The sequence below is a fragment of the Heterodontus francisci genome, chromosome 8, assembly GCF_036365525.1.
Source record: "Heterodontus francisci isolate sHetFra1 chromosome 8, sHetFra1.hap1, whole genome shotgun sequence".
Taxonomy (NCBI): Eukaryota; Metazoa; Chordata; class Chondrichthyes; order Heterodontiformes; family Heterodontidae; genus Heterodontus; species Heterodontus francisci.
In genome coordinates, this window is record NC_090378.1 from 13,858,049 (window position 1) to 13,882,129 (window position 24,081).

The following is a 24,081-nucleotide window of genomic DNA, read 5'->3' on the forward strand; positions in this document are numbered from 1 at the left end:
TGTCCTGCCGCTAAATTCGGCAGGCTTTGTGAGAAGCTGATACCTCTGGGTTTTCCGTTCAGAAATCCTGTCTCAGAAACCTAACCATCTTTGAGTAAATATTGGGGCTAATGTGTCCATGAATGCCTGCTTGTATGAGTGTGTGTACATATACTGTTAATACTTTAGCAGACAAACAGCTGCTTTATGTGGGCATCACAGTGACGCAGTGGTTAGCACCGCTGCCTCACAGCTCCAGCGACCCGGGTTCAGCTCTGGGTACTGCCTGTGCGGAGTTTGCAAGTTCTCCCTGTGTCTGCGTGGGTTTCCGCTGGGTGCTCCGGTTTCCTCCCATCTCCAAATGACTTGCAGGTTGATAGGTAAATTGGCCATTGTAAATTGCCCCTAGTGTAGGTAAGTGGTAGGAGAATGGTGGGGATGTGGTAGAGAATATGGAATTAATGTAGGATTAGTATAAATGGGTGGTTGTTGGTCGGCACAGACTCGGTGGGCCGAAGGGCCTGTTTCAGTGCTGTATCTCTAAATAAATAAAATAAAAATAAATTTATATGCATATATATATATATCCTTCTCACTGAGGTGCAAGAGGTTCCGAGGCAGTAAGCAGACTGTGAGTGGGAAGCAGGAGATAATAAATAGCAGGCAATATATTTCAAAATGCTGCTGGTAAATTATTTTCTCTCTCTCTGAAGTTAACCTGTTTAGAATAAATCTATTAATGTGCTCATTACTAACAGAGTACTGCACGATTTCAACTTGCCTCATTTGTTTTCCCCCAGCTGGAGCAAGTGTAATGTTATTTAATTGTTGGCTGCTGAACCTTTTCAATTTTCCTGAGCCTTCTGGCAGTTTCTTTGTGCGGGGGTTGTTATAACTGTCTTGCTGTGTTTATGGGGTTGGGGGGAATATTAGGAGGGACATGGGAGTGAGACCAATATCCTATCAAAACAAGAAAATAATAAAGCCATGGGATAATAGCACAGGTACAATAGGCCAAATGGCTTCTTTTAATGCCGCAAGATTCTATCATTCTTAAAATCAACCTTCTCAAGGGCAATTAGGGATGGGCAATAAATGCTGGCATAGCCAGCGATGCCCACATCCCACAAATGAAAAAGAAAATGTCTATCTGGGTCATTAAGCCTGTTATTTACATTGACAACATCATACAATTGGAGATTTTGAGCCAACTTGCATTTATATAGCGCCTTTCATGATGTCATGACATCCCAAAGTGCTTTACCGCCAATTGTGTATTACTGTTGTATTGTAGGAAATGCAGCAGCCAATTTGCACACAGCAAGCTCCCACAAACAGCAACGCGATAATGACAGATCAACTGTTTTTGAATGTGTAAATTGAGGGAAAGATGTTGGACAGGGCATCAGGGATATCTCTCCTGTCCTTCTGAAAGATAGTGCCATAGAATCTTTTACAAAATGACAGTGCAGACGGGGTCCTGGTTTAACATCTCATCCCTCAGCACTGCACGAGGAGTGTCAGCCTAGATTATATAATCAAGCCTACTCCAGAGACTTGAACACATAGAAACAGGGAGAATCTGTTTGAAAATTTCTGGTGTTATTCAAGTGAGTATTTTTAAACCTGGAAGTGTTTTCATTTTTCCATTCATGTTTATGCCAATTTGCCATATGCAGGCACTGGGTTGTTGATGTGAGTTGAGCAGAGCATGTGTGTGAGTTCTGTAAGTGTCAATGAGCTGCTGCTTTATGTTGCTACAATGCTTCATAGAGAAAGAAAGAGTTTTCTTCATTATTACTGTGTGGCTGAAGCAAGACCTGTCGGGCATGTTGTTTCGATGAAAAGGGGGAACTCTGACATTAAAATTACTGTTGGGGGAGGGGGGGGGGGTGGGGGAGAGAGAGAAATGGAGACAGAGTTAGGCAAAGAGAGAGTGAGGAAGAGGAATGGAAACAGACAGATATAGAAAAAATGCAGAGAGAGAGAGATAAAGAGGAGAAAGAGAGAAAAAGACTGACAGAGGAAATGACAGACAGAGGAGAGAGAAACAGAAAGACTGAGAAAGACAGATATAGAGACAAACAGAAAGAGAGAAAACGACAAAGGGTTAGAGAGAGACAGACAGCGAGAGGTATAGAGAGGGAGACTGAAGATACCTTTCTGAGACTGCATCGTAGAAAGATTGAGAGTGACTGAACTCCTGGCAATTTGTTAGATTATTTAATTGATGCAAAACGCTGCCAACTAGTGAAAGACCAAGCTGTGTGAGTGAAAGATTGCAATCATGTTCTTTATTTATTATTCATCCTTTTATTTCATGTTGTTCACAATTGTACACAAGCCCCAACCAGTCCTGTTATCTTTGCAGTCCCTTGTGTCAGCAGGGGGGTAATTCAAGGCAAATATGTAAAAGCTCCATGCCTGGATTGGACTGGAGATCAGCTCGGAATTTCGAGCCTAACAGCATATGCTACCATGAATCAGGGACTTCAGTAATGTGGAGAGAATGCAGAAGCTGGGATTGTTCTCCTTGGAGCGGGGAAGGTTAAGAGGAGTTTTGATAGAAGGGTTATAAATTGTGGGTGGGGGTTTCATAGCATAAGTAAGGAGGAAGTGATTCCAGTGTCAGGAGGGTCGGTAACCAGAGGACACCGCTTTAAGCTAATTAGCAAAGAGCCAGAAGGGATATGAGGATAACTTATTTTATGCAATAAGTTATGATCTGGAATGCCTTGCTGAAAAGGCTGATGGATGCAGATGCAATACGAACTTTCAAAAGGGAACTGATAAATAGTTAAAGGGGAAAGATTTGCAGGGAGTGGGACTAATTAGATAGCACATTCAAAGAGCCAGCACAGGCATAGGAACACAGGAACATAGGAGCAGAAGTAGGCCATTCAGCCCATCGGGCCTACCCCGCCATTCAATATGATCATGACTGATCATCCATTTCAATGCCCTTTTCCCACACCATCCCCATATCCTTTTTTGTCATTTGTATTTAGAAATCTGTCATACTCAGTGACTGAGCTTCCTCTGGGATAGAGAATTCCAAAGATTCACAACCCTCTGAGCAAAGAAATTTCTCCATATCTTGGTCCTATGTAGCTTTCCCCTTATTCTGAAATTGTGTCCCCCGGTTCTAGACTCCCCAACCAGGGGAAACATCTTACCTGCATCTACCCTGTCTATCACTTTAAGTATTTTGTAGATATCAATGCGATCACCTCTCATTCTCCGAAACTCTAGAGAATACAGGCCCAGTTTCCCCAATCTCTCTTTGTAGGACAGTCCCATGATGAGCTGAAAGGCCTTCTTCAAAGGTATATGATTCTATAATTCTATGACATAGTGATAGAACCCTCTCCACAACTCATTCAACCTCAGCGACTTTTCCCGGAAGACAATGTAAGGTTTTAATTGTGTTAAGATATGGTTTCTCAGCACTCACCCACCACCCATGAGAAAAGAAGCATATATTGTCCTTTCCTTTCCTGAAAACACTAACTCCTACTGGGCTGCAGTCCCTTAGGTCCAGCAGCTCCTAGGAGCTCCTCCAGGGAAATGAGCACAAAATCTAAGCTGACACTCCAGTGCAGTACTGAGGGAGTGCTGTGCTGTCAGAGGTGTGATCTTCCAGATAAGACGTTAAACAGAGAATCCATCTGGAAATGTTTCCGGCTTTTGGATGAGACATTAAACTGAGGTCCCGTCTGCCGTCTTGGGTGGACGTAAAAGAACCCATGGCACTATTTTGAAGAAGAGCAGGGGAGTTCATCCTGGTGTTCTGGCCGATATTTATCCCTGACCGAAATCACTAAGAAACAGATGATCTGGTCATTATCTGAACACTACTCGTGGAAGCATGCACAAATTAGCTGCTGCGTTTCCTTCAAACAAGCATTTCATTGGCTGTGAAGCTCTTTGGGAGGTCCCAAGATTGCCAAAGGTGCTGTGTAAATGCGAGTCTGTCTTCTTTCTTTTCTGGTGGCCATTTTGCACGTGTAAGCCTAGAAGAAAGCCTTCAGATCTCATTGTTCCTACCCTACTGTCTTACCACTACGAGATCCAGCTCACAATGAGTGGTGGAGGACTACAAGGCAATGGAGAGCATCACAGCCAAACCCATCCGGTCCTCATGCAGAATTCCCGATTTCCAGCCGGAGTCTCTGGACAGTGGCCAGAAACAGGTCCCCTGACTGAGGGAATTTATTTTTCCACTTTCACAAGGCTGGAGAGTGCTGAGGTCAATGATTGTGCTCCAAAATGCTGCTCTGACTGTGGTCAGATAACTCAGCACAGACCAGCGATTGAACCAGGGAATCTATTTATGGGGAGGCGGTGGCGTACTGGTATTGTCACTGGACTTGTAACCCAGAGACCCAGGTATTGCTCTGGGACATGGGTTCGAATGTCACCACAGCAGAAAGTGGAATTTGAATTCAATTAATAAATCTGGAATTTAAAGCTAGTCTAATGATGGCCATGAAACCATTGTCGATTGTTGTAAAAACCCATCTGGTTCACTAATGTCCTTTAGGGAAGGAAATCTGCTGTTCTTACCTGGTCTGGCCTACATGTGACTCCAGATCCACGGCAATGTGGTTGACTCTTACATGCCCTCAAAATGGCCTAGCAAGCCACTCAGTTCAAGGGCAATTAGGGATGGGCAATAAATGCTGGCCTGCCCTGCGACGCCCACATCCCATGAAAGAATTAAAAAAAAAAAAATCCTGTCTGGATATAGCTTAGTCAGGCTTTTTCTCACTCAGGAGGGAAGCCATGATGGATTTGTTTGCTATGGTGAATTTAGGTAGATTAGATTAGATTAGAGATACAGCACTGAAATGCTGTTATTTGGCTTTAGTGTGTTTATCATATTTAGTTTCACACCCTGTAGTGAAATGAACTGTCAGCAGAATTTATTTATTTTCGAACACATAGTGCAACCTGCAGATAATGAGCTAGTAATTATAGACTTTTTTTTAACATAACACAATAATAAAATAAACCACAGCTAATGGAAAGTAGCAATTTACTGTGACAGCTGACACGACTTAATGAATTCCAGATTATTGTTGAACTCAATGTCTTAATTGTTTTCAAGAAAATACTTAAAATTTGTTTTTTAAAAGATGGGAATGATTATAACGGAAGATTTAAGTTGATTTAATGCAAGTCCTGGCCTTTAGGCGAAAGAAAAAAAAGTTATTGAGAGTATTTTTAGTTGCAGTATTTTCAGCACAAAGGCAGGTTTTGATCCATTTTTTTTAGAACAGTCATTTTCATGCAACGTTTTGCACCCTGCACAGCAGATCGTACTACAGCATTGACCGTTCAGCCAATGGTTCAGTGGACAACAGTCTTACCTATGAACTAGAAGGTTGTGGGTTCAAGCACTGCTCCAGAGACTTAAGCACAAAATCTAGGCTAATGTTACAGTGCTACAATGTTGGAATTGCTGTTCCTCGGATGAGAAATTAAACTATAATTCCATCTGGTGTGTTAAGACTCATCTTTTCAACCAAACTTTCAGCCACCCATCCTAATATCTCCCTGTCTGGCTCAGGGCTCATTTCCTTGCACCTGTTTGCAAAATGCCTTGATATATATCATTACATTGAAGGTGTAGTATAACTTCTTGTAACAATCTGGCTAAGACCACTGTCCAAATTGATTCATAAATAAAATGATACACAGAAGCAGAAAGGTAGATGAGATACAGTCAAACCTACAGCATAGTACACACTCTGTAATCTCCTGCAACCCTCTGAGATCTCTGCATTCCTTCAGTTCTGGCCTCTTATGCATCTCTGATTTTCTCTGCCCCATCATTGGTGGCTTTGCCTTTAGCTGTCCAGGCTCTGAGCTCTGGAATTCTCTTTTCCTTTAAGATGCTACTTAAAACCACTTTAAGCAAGTTTCCAAGGTGTATCACAGTGCGATTATCAATTAGCATTTGACAGCGAGCTACGTAAGGAGATATTAGGATAAATGACCAAAGGCTAGGTCAAAGAGGAAGCTTTGAAGAAGGGTCTTAAAGGAGAAGTGGGGGGGAAGAGAGGTTAAGGGAGAGAATTCCATTTTCTTACACCTGAACAATGCATCCCAACTACAAATCAGAAGAACAACCATCACTACACCGTTTTTCCCATTTCCCACATGAGCCATCCCGGAGTTATATTGCCCTGTTTTGAGAGGAATCTCATGGTATGGACTGAAATTGTGTTTTTACTTCACCTACAGCATTCTAAATTAATTGCTTTCAGTTTCTGCCCATTGATGATTGTCTTGCTAGACCATTTCACTGACAAGCATTGTATGATGCATCTCGTATTAACAATAGGGGACCTTCCCAGAGCACAAAACATTTCTTACATCACAGGTCCAGCATTTTGAAAGTGGTTTTTAAGTTTTGAAGTACATAACTCATCTGTGGCTATAGCAGTGACAATCTATCACTGACTCATTGATTTTCATTTTTTTTTTGCGCTTTCAAAATGCACTTAGAGAAATAAAACAAGTGCTCAGGCAATTCAAACTGTCCTCTTCTCACCAGCATCTGTTTTGACTGTGTCTTCTCGATAATAATTTGTCAGAATCTTCGTGTGTGTAAAGTAAATTGAGCTTGATAGCTCCTCGCAGCTGGTTGCGGTCAATGGGATTTCAAGCAATGTTAACTTTTACCCTAATTTCTAACGTTTGTTAATAAACTGCTTGTTTCATCACGAATAACATTTTAAACTGAAGCTAAACAAGCCCCACTCCAGAGACTTAAGCATGTATCCGAGGCTGACCGTCCAGTGCAGCACCATGGGAGTGCTGCTTCGTTGAGGTGCCACTCTTTGAATGAAATGTGAAATGGACACCCATCTTTACAAGTTGAAATGGCAATTGAATCATAGAACTGAATGGTTACAGCAAAGAAGGAGGCCATTCTGCCTGTCGTGTCTTTGCCAGCTCTCTGCAAAAGCGACTCAGCCAGTCCCACACCCCCACCTTTTCCTCACGGCCCTGCAAATGTTTTGTCTTCAGATAATTATCCAATTCCCTTTTGAAAGTTACAATTGAATCTGCCTCCGCCACACTCTCAGTCAGAGCATTTCAGACCCTAACCATTCACTGCATAAAAAAGATTTTCCTCATGTCGCCTTTGGTTCTTTTGCCTATCACCTTAAATCAGTGACCTTTGCTTCTTCATCCTTCTGCCAATGGGAAGAGTTTCTCCCTATCTATTTGTATAGACCCCTCATGGTTTTGAACACCTCTATCAAATCTCCTCTCAACTTTCCCTTCTCCAAGGAGAACAACCTCAGCTTCTCCAATCTATCCATGCAACTGATGTCCCTCATCCCTGGAACCATTCTCATGAATCTTTTTTGCACCCTCTCAAATGCCTTCACATCCTTGCTAAAGTGTGGTGCCCAGAATTGGATACAATACTCCAGTTGAGACCATGGCAATAGCTGAAGACCAACAGGCCGTTCTCCAGGCATTCTGGCTGATATACTTTTCTCAAACAGATATCAGCATAAAGAAAGATGGAGTTGTCATTCACTGTTGAACAAGTGAAATTCATTCAGTTCTGATGCAAGGTCATCAATCTCAAACACTAGCTCTTACTTCTCTCTCCCCATAGATGCTGCCTGATCTGCCAAGTGTTCCCAAAGTTTCTGTTATTTTAGTATTTCATTTTGCTGCTGTCGGAATCTTGTTTTGCACAAAATGTGACCGGCACACAAGCCATTTAGAGTCAACACACTTCAAAAAGCAATCTATTGCGTGCGAGATGATTTGCAATATTTTTGAGCGATGTGCTACCCCAATGTGCTTTGTTGAATGATAATTTTCTTTAATCCACTGACTGGAGATCTGAATTTATAATTTTTTTAAAAGACAGTTTTAAAAGACAGGCTGCCAGCAAAGTCATCCTTTCAGCTTAAGATGATCATCTTATTTGTAACACTGGATCCGACACTGCAATGGTTGTGAGGAGAGCAACAAAATGTCTGCTAAGTCCTCAGAAAGAACCAAGAGCCAGGAAGTTTAAAGGAACTACCTGTTCTCTCAGCAAGAAAAAGAAGGAGAAATACTGCAAACTGCTATGCTTCAATCACTGAGTCATGTGACAAGCTCCTCCCCATCTGTGGCTTTAAGCTGGTGTTTGCTCTGCAGCAGAGGAGAAGCAACTGGATTCTGACATCTGCAGACCCTAAGTGGGGGTCCCCCTCGCGCTCTCCATTCCACGTTGAAAGCTTTCAAATCCTGCTTGTTGACTGACCACCTCTGCATACTCCGGCTACAATTCAAAACCCTGTTGGAGGAAATCATACAATCTCCAAGAGACTTACCGAACCAGTCACCTACCTCTTCAAATTAAAAGCCTCAGGACCACTGAATTCAGCTAGATGCCAGGCAAATCACCAAACGCCACAGACTGTCTACCCCTTTTCTATGGACTCTAACTCAACCAATCTACCTTTCCCCACTCTGTAACCTATTTGTGTGTGTGTAAACCTCTAACGTGCGTGTGTGCGTGTGTGTATGTGAGAATGAAGGTTGGCACGTTGTTTATTATTTTTGCTAATTCGATTTCGGTACAATAAAGTTAACCTCATTCTTTGTTAACTCAAGAAAACCTGTCTGGTTGGTTCGTGTTATGATCATAGCAAGTAAAGAATTAAAAACACCTATTGAATTGGCCATACATCCACTTTAAGAAAGAATTAAACCTGTTGTGATCAAACAAGGAGAGGGCAAAGAGGGAAGCCCTTCAACCCCTCCTCACTTGCCCATAACAGATGCTTTAGAAATGCAAACATTTCTTAAATGCAGTGTGCATCTGATATCCTAAATGACTGATACTACCTTGCTTCACTTAGAAGATTCTTTGACAGCATTTCCAAAACCCTAACCTCCATCACCTAGAAGAACAGGGACAGCAGGCACATAGGAACACTGTCCCCTATAGGTTTCCCCTTAGTGTGTGGGATTCTCTGCCAGCGGTGCAAACCCAGGGGGTCAATTGTTGCGTGTTGGCAGGCTATTCAACCAGAGGCAATATGACCTGGGCTCAACTCTACTTTTCCCCCCACCAAAGAACACCCATGCACTGTCCAGTGGAGATCCCAGGACAATGAACGGCAGCTGAATTTCCTCGGATGAAACCCAGAAGAAAGGATCTCTTCAGTTTGAACATGGAATCATCCTGGTCTGCACAGACCAGTCAATCACCGAGGTCCCAAATGGATCGTGGGAGTGTCATATAATCAATGAGTCATTTACAGCACAGAAGGAGGTCATTCAGCCTATCGAGTCTATGCCAGCTCTCCATAGAGCAATCCAGTCAGCCCCATTCCCCCGCTGCATCCCCATAGCCTTGCAAGTTTATTCCCTTCAAGTGTCCATCCAATTTCCTTTTGAAATCATTGATTGCCTCTGCTTCCACCACCCTCGTGGGCAGTGAGTTCCAGGCAGGAAGCCTGATTTATATTGACAGTAATAAAGGTACCAAATTAAAAAAGTGAGTATGACACCAATGGACTGCAACAGCACATAGACAGGCTAGCAGAATGGGCAGACAAGTGGCATATGGAGTTTAATACAGAGACGTGTGAGGTGATGTATTTTGGTAGAATGGTTAGAGAGAGGCAATACAGAAAAAATGTCACAGTTTAAAGAGTGTGCAGGGACAGAGGGACCTGGGAGTTCCTGTGCATAGGCATTTGAAGGTGGCAGGACATATTGAGAGTGTAGTTAGCAAAGCATATGAGATCTCGGACTTCATAAATAGAGGCATTGAGTACAAAAACAGGGAAGTTATGCTGAGTCTTTATAAAGCTCTTGTTAGGCCCCAACTAGAGTATTGTGCCCAGTTCTGGTCATCACACTTTAGGAAGGATGTGAGGGTGTCGAGGAAATTTACCAGAATGATTCCAGGAATGAGGGATTTTAGTTGCAAGTTTAGGTTGAAGCAGCAGGGGTTGTTCTCCCTGGAGAAAAGGAGATTGAGGGAAGATGTGATAGAAGTGTACAAGATTAGGATAGGTTTAGATAAGGAGAACAAAGAAAAGCTGTTCCCATTAGCTGATGGTACAAGAACGAGGGGACACAGATTTAAGATTTTGGCAAGAAATGCAAGGGGGATGTGAGGAAGTACTTTTTTGCCTTTGTGGTAATGACCTGGAACTCACTGCCTACGAGGGTTGTGGAAGCGGAGACAATGAATGATTTCAATGGGAAATCAGATGGGCACATGAGGGAAATAAACTTGCAGGGCTACAGGGATAAAGCTGGGGAATGGGGCTTACTGGATTGCTCTACAGAGAGCCAGGGGCATGGACTCGATGGGCCGAATGGCCTCATTCTGTGCCATAATGACTCTGATTCTTTGACTCTAAGTAAAGTACATTTGTAGCACTAACAGAACCGCAGTAACCATATAAAACCATTTAATAGAACAGAAAGGAAGAGAGGTTTGAATGAAAGATTGTTTTCCCCTTCATATCCTTTCAGTATTGCCATGCTGCCTTAATAAAAAAACACAGCAGCGTGAGCTGATTTGCTCTAAGATTTGCAAAAAAAAAAGCAGACTTAAAATTAGTCAGCAACTGTCCTTACTTATCTTGTCAGCACATTATATGTGAAGCAGTGTTTGCCGAAAATGAGCCATTCAAATCTGCTGGACTCCAGGATTAGGATGATAGGAAGATTTCGCCTGGGATTTCAGCCTGGATGTACCAAAGATATGAAACAATAATATACTGTGGGGGCAGCAGCCTATTCATGCCCAGTAAACAACACTGTTTAATCACTGTGCAGTTAATTAATTAACGTCGAGCGTCAAGACAGCTACCACAGCAAAGGCTGGAGCTACCTCTTTTGAGCGGTTAGGGTTCAAGGGTCATGACTAAATTACATTCAGTTGAAACTTTGACCCTTCAGAAGAAAGGGACTAGAACAAAAGGCGACACAGAATAGGAATGTCTCTCCCAAGTAACTGCCGGCTCTCCTAATTGCCTCTAACATCAGATACTCACAAGCAAAACTGAGCACTCATTACTTGAGTATTTAAAGCCGTTTAGCTACACATTGGTCATTTTTCAAAGCAACGCATTTCTGTGTCTTGCCCATTAGTGAAAATTGTTGCTATTCAGCTGCTATCTAAATGGCAGGGTGTGCTAAATGGTGTTTACCCAATCCTACATAGTTTTTGTTCTGTCACCAACGAAAAGGTGGGGGACAGGAGAATGGGGGAAGTGGTCGGGATACAGTCGGCCTAGATATACTGGAAACAATTTCACAGAAAACAGCAGGTTTTTCTGTTCTTGACTACACTCTTAAATATCAATATCCCGATCTGCAGATAATGGATGACATTGTGGACGGATGAAAATAGAGGCCTACAGACCTGCTGAAGAACTGCATCACCTCCTCTTAGAATAAGCTAAACCTAGGGGAGTTGGGGTCTGTATTTGGCATTTGAAATGGACCTGCAGCAGCAGGTGCACAGGTGCCTGGTAGCACCATCACCTAGACATCCCCCTCAGAACCACACACCATCCCAACTTGGACAACTGTACAGGGCACTGGTGACACCACACCTAGAGTACTGCACAGAATTTTGGTCTCCTTACTTGAGGGATATACTTGCATTGGAAGCAGTTCAGAAAGCTTCACTAAGCTGATTCCTGGAATGAAGGGGTTGTCTTATGAGGAAAGGTTGAGCAGGTTGGGCCTATACTTATTGGAGTTTAGAAGAATGAGAGGTGATCTTATTGAAACATGTAAGATTTTGAGGGGACTTTACAGGGTAGATGCTGAGATGTTTCCCCTTGTGGGGGACTATAGAACTAGGGGGGCACAGTTTCAAAATAAGGGGTCTTCCATTTAAGACAGAGATAAGGAGGAAGTTCTTCTCTCAGAAGGTTGTTAGTCTGTGCAATTCTCTTCCCAGAAAGCAGTGGAGGCTGATCATTGAAAATATTCAAGGCTGAGTTGGACCAATTTTTGATCCACAAGGGAGTCAAGGGTTATGGGGGGTCAGCAGAAAAGTGAAGTCCAGGCCACAAGTAGATCAGCCATGATCTTATTGAATGGCAAAGCAAGCTCGAGGGGCAGAATGGCTTACTCCTGCTCCTATTTCTTATGATCATACAATCTTATCGATGAACATCGCCCATTCCGTCATCATCTCTGGGTCAAAATCCTACAACTGCTAACCTAACTGTAGGCAGTCAGGGCCTCGATTTGTCTCACCCAAAAGACCACAACCCTGATAGTGTCTGCCTGGATTATATGCACTGGAGTGAAGATCACTCCACAACCCTCTGACTCAGAAGCAGGCATGTCCAGCTATATCATCACTGTTCATCTAGAAACATAGACTGCGATTGTTGGCACAATACTCAATTGCAGAGGACATCACAGTGATCCTGACCCAATCTTACCCTCACTTGACTTCCACACATGTGCACCTTGTTAAAAAACATCCAAGCCCGTTTGTGAAGAAGACACTGAGACCAGGATGCTTAGGTAGAGACTGTTTATTGCTTGCCACAGAGCTTACTTCTCCACTCCTAGCAACCCACAGCCAATGCTGGCTGGCTCTTCTTCATAAATATACATCTGAATACAATTAACTAATCAACATCTGTTCACCTTATTACCTTGAATTACCAGGTATTTATCATCCATTAACAGAACTTCAGACCCTAACACACCTGGCTAATATTTTTTCCCACTCTACAGCTCAGATGCATTGAAGCCAACACACTAACGACTATGACAAAAGCAAAATGCTGCAGATGCTAGAAATCTGAAATAAAAACAGAAAATGCTGGAAATCTCAGCAAGTCTGGCAGCCTAGTGGGAAGAGAAACAGAGTTAATGTTTCAGGTCGATGACGACCTTTCTTCAGAACTGATGAACGTTAATTCTGTTTCTCTCTCCATAGATGCTGCCCGACCTGCTAAGTATTTCCAGCATTTTCTGTTTTTATTATAGACCTAAACTACTACCCAGGCTGAGGTCAGATAACTCAGCTGAGGCCAGGCATCACAACTCTGGCCTTCATCTCTCTAGGCCCCAAACTCTGAAATTCCCTCTCGAAGTCTCTCTAGCTCTGCTAAAACCCAACCTCTTTAACCAAGCTTTTGGTCACTTGTAGAGAAATTCCATCAGCAATGCCTCCGCCAAATCCTTTGGATTCAATGGGAGGACCATCGAACAAAAGCTAGTGTCCTTCTTGGAGCCAGCTCCCCAAGCATTCAGGCAAAACTCCTGAAAAACCAACTTCGATGGACTGGACACTGTGTCTAGATGGCTGAAAACCGTCTCCCCTACCAGGTCCTGTATTCTCAACTCTCAAATAGCCAGCGTTTCAGGGGAACAAAGAAAACACTTCAAAGACACTCTGAAGCTCTCTTTGAAGCACAGGAGCATTGACATTGATGACTGGGATGAACTTGCTAGCGATCGTTCAAAATGGCGACAACCTGTCCATCAAGCTTTGAGTCCAAATGTCTTAACGATGAGGCAGATTGGCGGCAGAGAAGGAAAGAAAAGGAAACAAATCCTGCACTCCGGATCCCACTACCTCATGGGACGTCCTGCCCCATGTGCCCAAAGATCTGTGGGTCGAGAATCGGCCTGTTCAGTCACATGAAGACCCATGGCAGAAACTCATGCAACTGAGGAGATGTCATCTTCGAATTGAGGAACAGCCAATGGTGACGATGATGGTCACTTGTCCTAATACCTCCTTATGTGGCTTGGTGTCAATTTTGTCTCTTAACACTCTTGTGAAGTGCCTTTGGATATTTTTTTCCATTAAAGGCACTATATAAATGCAAGTTTCTGTTGTTAATCTGCACAGATGAGTGCTACACTCAATTCTGCTATCACCCAACAGGATGTTGGGAAGCGACTCTGCTGACTCTTATTAATAATGTCGTTTCCATTATCCTTTCATTCAAGGTAGGTGGTCTGGAGGCAATGCTAACTAAAGATGGAGTAACACAGGCTCTACCATCTAGGATACACATAAGGAGCACAGATAAAGTGTAATGCAATACAAGGAAATCACAGATATATTTGAGCATCTGGTTAGATTTAAAATGGACAGTGTTTGAAAGCATGATAGCATGGAAACAAGGAATAGTTATCTGTTATTTCAAAGACCCACATATCTACAGACTGTCAAACTATATACTGTACTTAGCTTAAAGTATTTGCATTATTTAAACACTCATCTGAGCAAATTCCTTCCAAAGCTGATAGGGTTCATTTTTGACTTTAATAACCTGCTAACTCAAATGAGGCATATACATTTAGCAGGTGTTGGCTTAAATAGTGTGGGCCAAATATGACTTCACATATGCTGCCAAGTACTATTAATACATGGCTCTGCACAAATTTCTTTTAATCTGGATGACTCTCGCCCCAGAAGTACTAGAGAAAAGCTGTTGGAAATCTCACCTCCTTGAGATTTGTTCTGCTGGTAAGTTGCCGAGGCCTGAGAATGCGGGTCAGGACTATGGTCTGAAAACAAAATACACAAAAGAAAGTCTTGCACCATCCTTGACTCTGGATATCCAAAAGCTCTTTACAGTCAGTGAAGTACTTTGTGAAGTGTAGTCACTGTTGTAATATAGGAAATGCAGCAGCCAATTAGTGCACAGCAAGCTCCCACAAACAGCAATGACCAGATAATTTGTTTTTTTTAATTGATACTGGTTGAGGGATAAATATTTACCAGGACATTGGGGAGAACTCCCTGCTCTTTTTCAAAATAGTGCTGTTGGGATCATTTACATACACCTGTGAGGGCAGATGGGGCCTTGGTTTAACATTTCATCCAAAAGACAGGACCTCCAACAGTGCAGTTGTCCCTCAGTACTGCACTGAGAATGTCGGTCTGAATTATGGATTTGAGTGTCTGACTGGCTCAGAGGTGAGAGGGCTACCCACTGAGCCACTGATAGGTTGGAGATCCAACTATGTTGGAGAGTTTGGTGGAAATCACACTTTCCTAGAACACTGCCACTGGGAGGTTAATCCCAACCAATATCCACCTATGTTGCCATTATCCAGCTATTTGTAAAGATCACAGATCACAGAGGTTAGAATTAATGGATTGTGAAGAGAAATGTGAATCTTTATGGGTTAGTTACATTTGTTTTCTCAACTAGGTTGAGAGTAATGCTCCTGACAAAGCAAAAATTCTCTCTGTCAGAACTGCTACTGAATAGCTGATCTTTAAAATATTTTTGACTTCCCTCCTCTCTTTTTTGGAGGCATTGGCCTCGCGACTCAGCTGCATCTAAAAATGGGAAACGGGTCCTTCAAGCCTTTAAATGGTCCCAACGTACTCGCCTGCCATGAGCGCACCCACCTTACCCAACGTGGTGAGCATCGCACTTTTCAGCCAGAAAGGCATGAACTCTTCATGCCCGTCATGTTGGAGGCTTAGGAGGCTGTTTAGCACCCATAAACGTAGCAAATATTCAGGCTGTCGACTCTTGCTGGGACGACGTTCCAAAGGCCCAGGAATCCCTTAGCTATCTGGTCCAAGTGGGCATTCTTTAGGCATGAGCCTGGATGGTGAGTTATTCAAACGAGGCAGGCTTCATCACAAAGTCGTCACCCAGTGGGAAATACTAGAGCAGTAATCAGGGTTGAAGGTAAGGGGTGATGTGATGGAACCTCTTGGAAAACGTTCAACCAGAGTTGGCAACTCTACGCACTAGTAACATAACCCGCTGCGTGTTCCTTGCATTACCCAGTTTTAAACAATACATTACGAAATTTGTACATCTGTTCCTATTAACCTACAACTACTGAATAATAGCTCCACATTCCTGACTAGTTAAGGTCCTTCAGGGAGGTAACTGCAAAAATAAAATACAATTTATATTACTTACAGTCATTAGATCCCAGAAACAAATTGTTGATTTTGATTTGTGAGACAGCAAATGTGGTCATTCTATAGAAATGTTCCTTGGAGAAAAGTAGAACAAATTTCCATCTTTCAGCTTTATTCCACTTGTACATATCCTGACTTGATATTGGATCTACTTATATATCCTCGATTTAAAAAAAAAGTCATACAATGCCTGAAAGGTTCACTCGGTGATGAAGGGCTTCATCTTATTGTGAATGCAAAGTCTCATTGCAGGAAATGGTCAAAAATCAAACTCTGCTTTGGGGCATGTTTGTTGAAATACAGACTCGCATATTTTATCTAAAATACCTTGACCCCAACAGGAGAATTGGTTTGGAATCAAACAGCGTAAGAAAATGTCACCTCAAGGAATGTCTGAAGAGTTCTCACTATTACCACAGACAGGTCTTGAATATTAAGTCACAACTTCAATAAAAACCAAGGCTCATATTTCACATTGTGTTTGGCTATTTCAGTTGTCCAAAGTGAGGATAAATATAGTTGAAAGTTAAAATTCTTGGGGCCGACTTTTAATGGGAGGTTAATTGGCAGAGGACCTGGGGCAGGAGAATAAAGGGATATGGGAACAGGGTGAGAATGTGGGATTGGGTCAAAAGCGGGTGTGGAAGATGGACACCAAACAAGGATTGGTTGAGCCAAACAGCCTGTTTCCATGTTGTACACAATACACAATGTCCCACACAATAGGCACAGTGGCGCAGTGGTTAGCACCGCAGCCTCACAGCTCCAGGGACCCGGGTTCGATTCTGGGTACTGCCTGTGCGGAGTTTGCAAGTTCTCCCTGTGTCTGCGTGGGTTTCCGCCGGGTGCTCCGGTTTCCTCCCACATCCAAAAGACTTGCAGGTAATACGTAAATTGGCCGTTGTAAATTGCCCCTAGTGTAGGGAGGTGATAGGGAATGTGGGATTACTGTAGGGTTAGTATGAATGGGTGGTTGTTGGTCGGCACAGACTCGGTGGGCCGAAGGGCCTGTTTCAGTGCTGTATCTCTAAATAAAAAATAAAAATAAATAATTTCTATGTAATTCCAACTGCCCACTGCTTGCACCCCTGACCTTTCATGCACATGATGCCTATGAGAGGCACACGACTGGACAGGTCATCACTGACATTAAAGACCTTATATTTTTACGAGGAGCATGTCGTGGAGCTGTTAAGAAGGCACTCTGTGGTTCTTGTGGGAGCTGGCGAGATTGATGGCAAAGTACTGATGACATTTTAGTGGCTGCTCACCTATATTGCCATCATGACATTCCTGTGAGGTAGTATACAGCACTAAGCTTTCACAAATAAAAACAAGAAATGCTGGAACCACTCAGCAGGTCTGGCAGCATCTGTGGAAAGAGAAGCAGAGTTAACGTTTCGGGTCAGTGACCCTTCTGTGTCTACCTAAGCCTGAGGTAGTAATGCATCCGCCACCCTTACCTGGTCTACCCTATATAGCGATATAATCCCACACAATGTGGTTGCCCTTGAAGGTCCTCTGAATCAGTGGCTCAAGAAGGCTGCCCATGTTGCAGCAAGTAGGGTTGGGCAATAATGGAGCCTTGCCAGCATCTCCTATGTCCCGAGATCAAATAATTTAAGAAAAAAAGGATTATTCAACAGACCTTGATCTTGTCGTCACATGAAAATTTCCTTGCAGTGGTTCACTATCAATCAGAAGCAGAAAACCTGGCAAACTACCGTCCTGTTACCCTCAGTTCAGCTCTGCAGAGGTCAGTTGTAGTGGCTCAACCATTAGCCTGTTGTTGCCGAGCATCACCTGGTGCTGTCTGGCCTTCCACACAAGCCTGGACGCAAAGTTGGTATTTCCAGGAATACACAGCGACAACAACAACTTGCATTTATGTGGCACGCTGAAAAGTCACGTTGAGCAAATAAGTAATTAAAAAGAAACCCATAAAGGGATTAGAAAGTGAAACTCATGACCAGATGGAGTGGTTGAGGGGAAGCTAGATAAGTATGTGTGGGAGAAAGGAATAGAGGGAACGTTGATCGTGTTAGACGAAATAGGGTGGGAGAAGGTTCATGTGGGGCATAAACACCAGCATGGAGCAGCTAGGCTGAAAGGCCTGCTTCTCTGCTCTTAATTCTATGAATGTTTAGGCACCCAGTCTCGTGTGGGTGATCAATCCGGTAGTCATGTGTGTGATAATTCCTAATACTGTCAACAGTTAACTCAGCCCAGGCCAGGAACGTCACTAAAGAAGATATAAAATCTTGCTGGTGATGTTTATTTGAGGTGACAAAGGGTTTCAATCTCCTCATGTTTGGGTTAGATTATCATAGATTCAACTCCAAAACATCTGAGGGTGTCTTGTAAGCAACACCAGTGCTGAATGATATAAATGGATTGTATTCCTGTTTTAAGGTGAAAAACATACTAATCTTATCTGATTTACTGTCAGCTACAAATCAACGTTGATCCTCCCATTATAGTGCTGCTGAAGTGAAAAATAAAAATTCTTCAATTGGATTGCCAGGCTGTGCTGCAATCTCAACTGGGGTGCGACAGTTGTTCTTAACACCCCTTGGCTGAGGGAATGGAATACAAATGGGTGTGGAAATCACAGAATCATAGAAAATAGGAGCAGGAGTAGGCCATTCGGCCCTTCGAGCCTGCTCCGCCATTCATTATGATCATGGCTGATCATCCAACTCAGTAGCCTGTTCCCGCTTTCGCCCATACCCTTTAATCCCTTTAGACCCAAGAGCTATAAATAACTCCTTTTTGAAAACATGCAATATTTTGGCCTCAACTGCTTTCTGTGGTAGCGAATTCCACAGGCTCACCACTCTCTGGGTGAAGAAATTACTCTTCATCTCAGTCCTGAAAGGTTTACCCCGTATCTTTAGACTATGATCCCTGGTTCTGGACTCCCCCACCATTGGGAATATCCTTCCTGCATCTACCCTGTCAAGTCCTGTCAGAATTTTATAGGTTTCTATGAGATTCCCCCCTCACTCTTCTGAACTCCAGCGAATATAATCCTAACCGACTCAATCTCTCCTCATACATCAGTCCCGCCATCCCAGGTATCAGTCTGGTAAACCTCCGCTGCACTCCCTCTATAGCAAGAACATCCTTCCTCAGACAAGGAGACCAAAACTGCACACAATATTCCAGGTGTGGCCTCACCAAGGCCCTGTATAATTGCAACAAGACATCCCTGCTTCTGTACTATAATCCTCTCGCTATGAAGGCCAACATACCATAATGATAGAATTATTACAGCACATAAGGAGGCTATTCGTCCAACTTGTCTGTGTTGGCTCACCAAAGGAGCAATTCACCGAGTGAAACTACCCCTCTCCTTCTCCTCGTAGCCCTGCACATTCTTCCTTTTCAGATAATAATCCAATTCTCTTCTGAATGCTTCAATTGAACCTGCCTCCACCACACTCTCAGGCATTGCATTCCAGATCCGAACCACTCGCTGCATGAAAAGGTTTTTCTTCATGTCTCCACTGCTTCTTTTGAACCGAAAAAAAAACCAGGTTGGGTTGTCTTAGATGGTTGAATATTCCACTGATGCTCTGGGCTCACGCAAAAGGAATGGACAAGGTGCGGAGGGCACTAATGCCTATGCCACCCCCATGCCCTCAACAAGGAATCTGCATCTTCATGAAAGAAAGGGGAAGAGTTACAAAGAAAATGAAAAATAAGAGACTGTGTACAACAGCTGAGAGGGAAAGATTATTCTTCCAAATAGTGTAGTCAGTTAAGGTAAGTTTATTGTTAGTAGTGGGTGTGTGTGTGTGTGTTTTGGGGGGGGGGGGAGGGTGAGGGGGTAGAACGAGAGTGACTGCAGTCTAACTTCAGATCACTAAATCATCTTCCCAATGAGAAAACAAATCACTTTAAAATAACTATTTGCAATGTGGAGCAGAGGTTAACTTGTAGTGAAGTGGGGGAACAAGAGCTGGATTTTCTATTTAAAATATTTAAGTGCTTTTCTATTATATTAGAGGGTAAAGATAAACTTTAGTAACATTAGTAAGGTATCAGCATTTGCTCAAAGGGTAGCACGCTCACCTTTGTGTCAGAAGGCCACAGGTACAAACTCCACTCCCGTGAGCTGAGCATAAAATACAGTCTGACATTTTGGTGCAGTACTGAGGGAGTGTTGCACTGTTGGAGGTGCCGATTTTCAGATGAGTTGTTAAACCGAATCCCAGTCTGCCCTCTTAGATGGATGTAAAAGATCCCATGTCACTATGTCACAGTCGAGCAGGGGAGTTTTATCCGAGTTCCCAAGAAGGGTCACTGACCCGAAACGTTAACTCTGCTTCTCTTTCCACAGATGCTGCCAGGGGCCGAAGGGCCTGTTTCAGTGCGGTATCTCTAAACTAAACTAAACCTGCTGAGTGGTTGCAGCATTTCTTGTTTTTATTTCAGATTTCCAGCATCCGCAGTATTTTGCTTTTATTTTAGAGTTTTATCTGGTGTCCTGATCAATATTTATCCCTCAACTAACAAGATGAAAATCAAATCATCCAGTCATTATCTCATTACTGACTGTGAGACTTTCCAGGGTGCAAATTGGCTGCTGCATTTCCTATATTACAATAGTGATTGCACCTTAAAAGTAACAGATTGGCTGTGAAGTGCTTTGAGACATCCTGAGGTCATAAAAGGCACTGCAAAAATGCAAGTTTTTTTCTCCTTTAACTGATTTTCTGCAGGTGCCATTGTATAATACAAACATAGTCACATAGGAAGGCAAGGACTGGAAAAGATTTGCCTGTGTGCCTATCTAGCTCCAACATGGACTTTCAAATGTGTAGGATGCCCATTCATAATTATGCCAATGTGAAACAGGGTTGACGAGTAGTTGGTAAATATATGGAAGTTCATTTAAGGAGTGTAGTAATGTTAAGGTTCAGGGTTTTTCAGCCACTTAAGAATCCTTCTCTTTATGGGCAGTGTTATTTTTTTCTGCAAACGCTGAATCTCTCAGGGTCTTTTGTGCCAACCGCATCTTATTTTCCCACCAGAGTCACCAACTGCTGCCAGTGGCATTTACCAAATTGGAATCACCACCTGATCTTGTTAGACAGATAACAGAAGGACTAAGGGAGAGATGCCAGGCAGCTTATCAAGTTTATTGTAACAGTCTTCCTAGGAACAGGCTTAAGAGAAATTCCAACCGGTGTTTGTGGGATCTTGCTGTGTGCAAATTGGCTGACATGTTTCCAACATTGCAACAGTGACTGCACTTTACAGAAAGTAATTCATTAGCTGTAAAATGCTTTGGGAGATCCTTGTGAAAGGCGCCATGCAAATGCAATTCATCAGACTGACAATTTGAGTCGTTGCTAATTCAAAATTCCAGGAAGCACCAGTAATCCTTTCCCGGGATATTAAAGAAAGAATGATCTGGGTCAAATCAAATGACTTGGGAAATCGCACACAAGGGACAGTTTTGAAATTTTGGAAGGTACAGGTTCATATTCCTGAAAGATTGCTGAAGCACTGCATATTTCAAAATACTTTATTAAGGATCAATTTAGTTCTTCATGCTGAAATTGTTTGTTATTTGCTCTAAAGCAATTTCATAAAGGACTTCCTACTTTAATATTTTTCATTGTCATTTCACTGTTAGATTACTCATTGTTCGTTTAGTCATTGATATTTTAAATTAAAATTGATGTGCTAGAAACATAGAACATTTACAGCACAGAAAGTGGCCATTTGGCCAACCGTGTCTCTGCTGGCCATATGAGTCATCCGGCCTAATCCCACTTCCAGCTCATGGTCCATAGCCCTGTAGGTTACGGCACTTCAAGTACATATCCAAATAATTTTTAAATGTGAAAATGGTTTTTGCCTCTACCACCCTTTCAGACAGTGAGTTCCAGACCCCCACCACTCTCTGGGTGAAAAATGTTCTCCTCAACTCCCCTCTAATCCTTCTTCCAATTACTTTAAATCTATGCCCCTAGTTATTGACCTCTACTAAGGGAAATAAGTCCTTGCTATTCACTCTATCTTGGCTCCTCATAATTTTATACACCTCCATTTTGCACAATACACCTTGTTTGCAGATGATACAAAAATTGGCCATGTGGTTGATAACGAAGAAGATAGCTGTAGACTGCAGGAAGATATCAATGGACTGGTCAGATGGCCAGAACAGTGGCAAATGGAGTTCAATCCAGAGAAGTGTGAGGTTATGCATTTTGGGATGGCTAACAAGGCAAGGAATGCACAATAAATTGTAGGATACTGAGAAGTGTAGAGGAACAGAGGGACCTTGGAGTGTATGTCCACAGCTCCCTGAAGGTGGCTGGACAGGTAGGTAAGGTTGTCAAGAAAGCATACGGAATACTTTCCTTTACTAGCCGAGGCATAGAGTATATGAGCAGGGAGGTTATGCTGGAACTGTATAAAACACTAGTTAGGCCACAGCTGGAGTACTGAGTGCAGTTCTGGTCACCGCACTATAGGAAAGACATGATTACTCTAGAGAGTCTACAAGGGAGATTTACGAGGATGTTGCCTGTACTGGAGAATCTTAGTTATAAGGAAAGGTTGAATCGGCTTGGCTTGTTTTCTTTGGAACAGAAGAGGCTGAGGGGAGACTTAATTGAAGTGTATAAAATTATGAGAGGTCTAGAGAGAGTGGATGGGAAGGCCCTATTCCCCTTGTAGGAGATTTAGAGGGGATTTGAGGGGAAACTTTTCCAACCAGAGGGTGGTGGGGATCTGGAACTCACTGTCTGAAAGGGTGGTAGAGGCAGAAACCCTCATAATATTTAAAAAGTAACTGAATATGCAATTGAAGAGCCGTAGCCTAGGCTATGGACCAAGAGCTGGAAGTGGGATTCGGCTGGATGGCTACTTGTCAAACGGCATGGACATGATGGGCCAAATGGCCTCCTCCCATGCTGTAAATTTCTATGATCCCCTCTCAGCCTCCTCTTTTCTGCCTCTATTGAAGATTAAAATGTAATCTCAATGTGACTGGTCCAATATCAATCATTTACCATAAACATGTCTGCTTGTTCTCCTTGGTACATTATTTAAAAGGTCTCCTAGATGTCAAGGCACGGATAACAGCAACAACTTGCATTATATAGCGCTTTTAACATGGTAAAATACCCAAGGCAAAGGAGCGTTAGCTGACAAAATTTGATGCCGATCCACATAAGGAGATATTAGGATAGATGACCAAAAGCTTGGTCAAAAGGTAGGTTTTAAGTTCAGGTTCTAATTCCAGAGCTTAGGGCCCAGGCAGCTGAAGGGTCGGCCACCAATGGCAGAGAAATCAAAATCAGAGATGCACAGGGGTGGCACAGTGGTGCAGTGGTTAGCACCGCAGCCTCGGTTCTGGGTACTGCCTGTGCGGAGTTTGCAAGTTCTCCCTGTGACCGTGTGGGTTTCCGCCGGGTGCTCCGGATTCCTCCCACAACCAAAGACTTGCAGGTTGATAGGTAAATTGGCCATTGTAAATTACACCCTAGTGTAGGTAGGTGGTAGGAGAATGGTGGGGATGTAGTAGGGAAGAGAGGATTAATTTAGAATAAATAGGAGGTTGTTGGTCAGCACAGACTCAGTGGGCCGAAGGGCCTGTTTCAGTGCTGTCTCTCTCTATGACTCTATGACAAGGAGCCAGAATTGGAGGAGCATAGAGAGCGCCGAAGGTTGCAGGGCTGAAGGAGGTTACAGAGATAGGGAGGGTTGTAGGGGTTGGAGGAGGTTGCAGAGATAGGGAAGGTTGCAGGGCTGAAGGAGGTTACAGAGATAGGGAGGGTTGTAGGGGTTGGAGGAGGTTACAGAGATAGGGAAGGTTGCAGGGCTGAAGGAGGTTACAGAGATAGGGAGGGTTGTAGGGGTTGGAGGAGGTTACAGAGATAGGGAAGGTTGCAGGGCTGAAGGAGGTTACAGAGATAGGGAGGGTTGTAGGGGTTGGAGGAGGTTACAGAGATAGGGAAGGTTGCAGGGCTGAAGGAGGTTACAGAGATAGGGAGGGTTGCAGGGCTGAAGGAGGTTACAGAGATAGGGAGGGTTGTAGGGGTTGGAGGAGGTTACAGAGATAGGGAAGGTTGCAGGGCTGAAGGAGGTTACAGAGATAGGGAGGGTTGCAGGGCTGAAGGAGGTTACAGAGATAGGGAGGGTTGTAGGGGTTG